Source organism: Triticum dicoccoides, chromosome 6B, assembly GCF_002162155.2.
Source record: "Triticum dicoccoides isolate Atlit2015 ecotype Zavitan chromosome 6B, WEW_v2.0, whole genome shotgun sequence".
Classification (NCBI taxonomy): Eukaryota; Viridiplantae; Streptophyta; class Magnoliopsida; order Poales; family Poaceae; genus Triticum; species Triticum dicoccoides.
In genome coordinates, this window is record NC_041391.1 from 694,094,493 (window position 1) to 694,101,379 (window position 6,887).

General features: G+C 47.2%; 1 pseudogene; it reads right to left on the bottom strand.

Annotated features, from left to right (window-relative positions):
• Window positions 1-1,482: 1,482 nt before the first annotated feature.
• Window positions 1,483-2,669, bottom strand: LOC119321527 (annotated as a pseudogene).
• Between the last annotated feature and the right edge of the window lie 4,218 nt (window positions 2,670-6,887).

Below are 6,887 nucleotides of genomic sequence, written 5' to 3' on the forward strand. Positions count from 1 at the left end.
GCCGCCGCCACGGGCCCTCGAGCGTCGCCTTCCGCAGCATCGCCCCCCGCGTCGCCAGACCGAAACGCCATCACAATCACAGGCATATTTTCCTCAGCAGAATGATCTTAACCTCTGATAAAACCCAATTTAGCAGTGAACCAAGAAATCTAGCATTGAAGAAACCATATAGGCATATAATTCGGTACCATCAAAACAAATCAGACAAATAAAATTGAGTTCCATGCTACAATACAAGTAAGCAACCGTTCCCAATTACTATCACTTTGCAATTGCATCAAAGATCGAACGTGTGTAAAATAGTTCCAGGTCACTAGGCCTGCATACTAGCGTCGTCGCCGTGGCACTCCATGACGCGACGCATGGCCAGCAAAAGCCCAAAAGCTGTAATGTCCTATCACCCCGATGGCATACGGCAGTCCAATTAGCAGTGCATTGGGTCACAATTTGACAACAAAATGATGAGAAAAATAAAGCTGTCAGTTTCCACCACTTTTTTTGCTAATGTTGAATGTGAATCACGACCATATCAACCAAACACACAAAATGCATATAGTAAGTTGGATTGTGACAAAATCTATTTCAAATTTGGACAAATACTACAATAATCGTCTCTCTTAGTGTTTGTTTCTCGCTAACAAACTTGCACAAGCATTTTGTGCAGGGCTCACACCTTCTTTTGTCGACTTCATGGATCCTTAGCATGTAGCAAGGTTCGGCTTCTCTCCAGTTGGTCTGTTAGTGCATCCGTAATGTAGATACCCAAATCTATCAAAGGCTCTCATTTCTCCTCCTTAATTCAGTTATTATTAATTGGAAAAACAGCTTGGAGCCAAATAGAATGACCCAAACATTATATGAAACTAGTTCAGTATTGTTCACTACTCCTGAAACTAGATCTGAACCTGTTGTGTCCAGCACCTGAAATGTATTCAGTGATGCATGTAGCAGAGGCATGCTTGGTTGTTCTTCCCTAATATCTCAATTCAGCTGAGGAAACTACAAATGGCTCATGCGTAATACAGCAAAACCAATCATGCTTCACTGCCGATCCGCAAGTACATCCAACTTTGCAGTGTTGTCACGCATGTGACCATGCACACTCACACCAGGTTTATGATATTGTGAAGTAGGAAGCATAATATGTATGTTCCTGCATTTCCACACATTTTCAGCGCTGAGGACAAGCAAAAATTGCATGGAAGGGTTGCATACTACTCCTACTGCTGATTGAATCAGCATTGTTGACAGTCATGTGACGTTGCTGCTAATCCAGATATTATATCAGGACTTTGTTAGGCATATATTTCCTCAGCAGAATGATCTTAGCCTCTCATAAAACCCAATTTAGCAGTGAACCAAGCAAATCTAGCACTGAAGAAACCATATAATCATATAATTCCGTACCATCAGAATAAATCAGACAAATAAAATCGAGTTCCATGCTGCAATAAGTAAGCAATCGTCCCCAATTACTACCAGTTTGCAATTGCATCAAAGATCGAACGTGTGTAAAACAGTTTCAGGTCACTAGGCCTGCATACTGGCGCCGTCGCCGTGGCGCTCCATGACCCGGCGCATGGCTAGCGCCGCCGCCTCGCTTGCCCGCAGCGTCCCACTCGCCATGAGCGCTGCCGAGAGGGTCAGCCATAGCCGGCGCTGCTGCCGCGGCGGCTTTCTCCGGAGTCTGCTTCTCGACCTTCTTCTCTTCTTCTTGCTTGGAAGAAGAGCCAGTGGGCGCTGCACTAGCAGCAGCGGCAGTTGTAGAACTTGTAGGTGTTTTGCTGGCCGCCGTCGCCGTCGCAGCCGTTGGCTTCGGCACGGAGAGTGAGGCCGGAGTGGGCACGAACTGCATGGTATGGGGCGCTGCATTGTTCCTGAGCGTGGCCTCGAGGTTCTGGATCATGGGCATGATCATGGCGCCCATGGGACTGGACATGACCTCGTTGGGCAGGTTCAGTATTAGTCGGGGATCCCGGCCCCGCGCTACCGCCTGTTTGTTGGAGATGCTCTTACAGATGAAGAAGCTTGTGAGGAGTGGACCTTGGCAGTGGTGGAGCTAGAAAATTTGCAAGGCCTAGGCATACCGCAAGTCACTTTTTTTGAAAGTACTTTACTTTACTTTACTTTGATGTACCAAGAACCATATGTATCACATATTTTGATAAATGCACTATATGTACTAGTGTTTCATAGATCATCATATATCTTTTTTTCGAAAGGATCATAGATCATATATTTAACAAAAAAGTGGGCACCACTCACCCAACTAACCATTTTGGTACCCTAGGGGAGGCGATCGGTTGATTGCAGGCTATGACTGTTCGTGTGTTCCTCTGATTGATCGAGCGCTGGAGATGCACGCCCACGACAGCCTTTGCTGCGCTAGGGCAAGACACTCCTCCTAGCACTATAAAAGCAACCCACCCACAACATAGTATCTCCCCTCCTCTCCGCACCAGCAACAAGCACACGCAAAACTCACAAGCAGCTAGCTAGTTAGCTATGACCCAAATGCTAGTGCTCGGTGTTGTTGCCATATTCCTCACCTCCTTGGCAATGTCGACATCATGAGTAGAGAAGCACCTCCACCTCGTGGGCTCCCTCCCACGCGTCTCCCTCGGAGACCTTTCAAGGAAGCACGGTATGCTCCTCCGACTCGGCGCCATTCCCACGCTCGTTGTGTCTTCCCCTAGCGCGGCAAAGGCTGTCTCCTGCGCACCCACGACAGCGTCTTTGCGTCCCGGCCTCCCTCCTCTATAGGCGACATCCTCTACACCGGCTCCACCAACATCGCCAATGCCCCCTACGGCGAAGCGACTACTTGCGGGTTGCGGCAGACGAGAAAGATCATCACCACCCATGTGCTCACGGCCAGGAAGGTCCGCTCCAACCTCACCTCCTGTGAGAAGGAGGTGCGCCTTGTCCTGGCCAAGCTAGCGCAGGCGCATGCTTGTTTGTTCTTCCCCAATATCCTCACTTCAATTGCATATTAGTTTTGACACCTATGACAACTATCAACCATGATAAGAAAAAAACAGGAAACTACAGATGGCTCGGGGCATGCCCAACTCTGCTCACCAATTTATATGGAAAAAAGATGCCTTTGCACTGTACCTACTAGATCATCCAACATGTGCCAATGGACACTCACACAAGGTTTATGATATTGTTCAGGAGGAAGCAAAATATGTGTGTTCCTACATTTTCACTTTTTCAGCGCATGACTGAGGAGTGAGGACCAAGTATGGCACCTTCGTCCGTAGAGTGAACAAAAAATTGCATGGAAGGGTTGCCCTGCTTACTACTCCTACTGCTGATTGAATTTGGCAACATTATTGACAGTCATATTTTCCTCAGCATAATGATCTTAACCTCTGATAAAACCCAATTTAGCAGTGAACCAAGAAATCTAGCATTGAAGAAACCATATAGGCATATAATTCCATACCATCAAAACAAATCAGACAAATAAAATTGAGTTCCATGCTGCAATACAAGCAAGCAACCGTTCCCAATTACTTACTATCAGTTTGCAATTGCACCAAAGATCGAACGTGTGTAAAATAGTTTCAGGTCACTAGGCCTGCATACTAGCGCCATCGCCGTGGCGCTCCATGACGCGACGCATGGCCAACAAAAGCCCAAAACTGTAATCTCCTATCACCCAGATGTCATACGGCAGTCCAATTAGCAGTGCATTGGGTCACAGTTTGACAACAAAACGATGAGAAAAATAATACTATCGGTTTCCGCAACTTTTTTTGCTAATGTTGAATGTGAATCACCACCATATTACGATGTTGATCACTAATCAACAAAACACACAAAATGCATATAGTAAGTTGGGTTGTGACATAATCTATTTCAAATTTGTACAGATACTACAATAATCGTCTCTCTTAGTGTTTGTTTCTCGCTAACAAACTTGCAAAGCATTTTGTGCAGGGCTCAGACCTTCTTTTGTCGACTTCATGGATCCTTAGCATCTATAGCAGGGTTCGGCTCCTCTCCAGTTGGTCTGTTACTGCATCCGTAATGTAGTTACCCAAATCTGTCGTCCGCTGAAAATCAAAGGCTCTCCGTTCTCCTCTTTAATTCAATTATTATTAATTGATAAAAAAGCTTGGAGGCAAATAGAATGACCCAAACATTCTATGAAACTCTCCTGAAACTACATCTGAACCTGTTGTGTCCAGCACCTGAAATGTATTCAGTGATGCATGTAGCAGAGGCATGCTTGGTTATTCTTCCCTAATATCTCAATTCAGCCGAGGGAACTACAAATGGCTCGGGCGTAATACAGCAGAACAAATCATGCTTGACTCTGCCGATCCGCTCACGAATTTATATGGGAAAAAGATGCGTTTGCACTGTTCATGGACCCAACTTTGCAGTGCTGTCACGCATGTGACCATGTACACTCACACCAGGTTTATGATATTGTGCAGGAGCAAGCATAATATGTATCTTCCTGCATTCCACACTTTTTCAGCGCTGAGGAGAACGAAATATGGCAATTTCGTCTGTAGAGCGAAGCAAAAATTGCATGGAAGGGTTGCGTACTACTCCTACTGCTGATTGAATCAGCATTGTTGACAGTCATATGACTTTGCTGCTAATCAAGATATTATATCAGGACTTTGTTAGGCAGATATTTCCTCAGCAGAATTATCTTAGCCTGGGATAAAACCCAATTTAGCAATGAACCAAGAAATCTAGCACTGAAGAAACCATGTAATCATATAATCCCGTACCATCAAAACAAATCAGAAAATAAAATTGAGTTCCATGCTGCAATACAAGTAAGCAATCGTTCCAATTACTATCAGTTTGCAGTTGCATCAAAGATCGAACGTGTGTAAAATAGTTCAGGGTCACTAGGCCTGCATACTGGCGTCGTCGCCGTGGCGCTCCATGACCCGGCGCATGGCCAGCGCCGCCGCCTCGCTCGCCCGCAGGGTGCCGCTCGCCATGAGCGCCGCAAACTCCCTCATCACCTCCTCCTGCACCTTCCCCCTCGCGCTGCCAAGAGGGTCAGCCACAGCCGACGCTGCTGCCGCCGCCGCGGCTTTCTCCGGAGTCTGCTTCTCGACCTTCTTCTCTTCTTCCTGCTTGGAAGAAGAGCCAGTGGGCGCTGGACTAGCAGCAGCGGCAGTTGTAGAACTTGTAGGTGCTTTGCTGGTCGCCGTCGCCGTCGCAGCCATTGGCTTCGGAACAGAGAGTGAGGCCGGAGTGGGCACGAACTGCATGGTCTGGGGCGCGGCGTTGTTCCTGAGCGTGGCCTCGAGGTTCTGGATCATGGGCATAATCATGGCACCCATGGGGCTGGACATGACCTCGTTGGGCAGGTTCAATATGGGGATCCCGGCCCCGCGCTACCGCCCGTCTGTTGGAGATGCTCTTACAGATTAAGAAGCTTGTGAGGAGTGGACCTTGGCAATGGCGGAGCTAGAAAATTTGCAAAGCCTCGGCATACTGCAAGTCACTTTTTTTAAGTACTTTACTTTGATGTACCAAGAACCATATGTATCGCATATTTGGATAAATGCACTCTATGTACTAGTGTTTCATAGATCATGTATCTTTTTTCGGAAGGATCATAGATCATATATTTAACAAAAAAGTGGGCACTACTCACACAACTAACCATTTTGGTACCCTAGGGGAATCGATCGATTGATTGCAGGCTATGACTGTTCGCATGTTCCTCTGATTGATCGATCGCTGGAGATGCGCGCCCACGACAGCCTTTGCTACGCTAGGGCAAGACACTCCTCCCAGCACTATAAAAAGCAACCCACCCACAACATAGTATCTCCCCTCCTCTCGGCACCAGCAGCAAGCACACGCAAAACTCACAAGCAGCTAGCTAGTTAGCTATGACCCAAATGCTAGTGCTCGGTGTTGTTGCCATATTCCTCACCTCCTTCCTCCTCCTGGCAATGTCGACATCACGAGTAGAGAAGCACCTCCACCTCATAGGCTCCCTCCCACACGTCTCCCTTGGAGACCTTTCAAGGAAGCACGGTATGCTCCTCCGACTCGGCGCCATTCCCACGCTCGTCGTGTCTTCCCCTAGCGCGGCAAAGGCTGTCCTGCGCACCCAAGACAACGTCTTCGCGTCCCGGCCTCCCTTCACCATAGGCGACATCCTCTACACAGGCTCCACCAACATCGCCAATGCCCCCTACGGCGAAGCGACTACTTGTGGCAGATGAGAAAGATCATCACAACCCATGTGCTCACGGCCAGGAAGGTCCGCTCCAACCTCACCTCCTGCGAGAAGGAGGTGCGACTTGTCCTGGCCAAGCTAACGCAGGCACATTCTTGTTTGTTCTTCCCCAATATCCCCACTTCTCTTGCATATTAGTTTTGACACCTATGGCAACTATCAACTATGATAAAACAAAAACAGGAAACTACAGATGGCTCGGGGCATGCCCGACTCTGCTCACCAATTTATATGGAAAAAAGATGCCTTTGCACTGTACCTACTAGTTCATCCAACATGTGCCAATGGACACTCACATAAGGTTTATGATGTTGTTCAGGAGGAAGCAAAATATATGTGTTCCTACATTTTCCACTTTTTCAGCGCATGACTGAGGACCAAGTATGGCACTATCGTCCGTATCGTGAAGCAAAAATTGCATGGAAGGGTTGCCCTGCTTATACTAGTCCTACTGCTGATTGAATTTGGCAACATTATTGACAGTCATATTTATTTTTTTAGAACATAGACGTCAGGGACGTCCGGCTTTAACTTAATAAAGCTCACAACATAGGCAGCATGCATGACATAACAAACCAACACTCGGAACCACAAAACAAATCTCGCAGGGTCTAAGATCACAGCAACGTAAGAGAACGGCGGCGAGATAAAG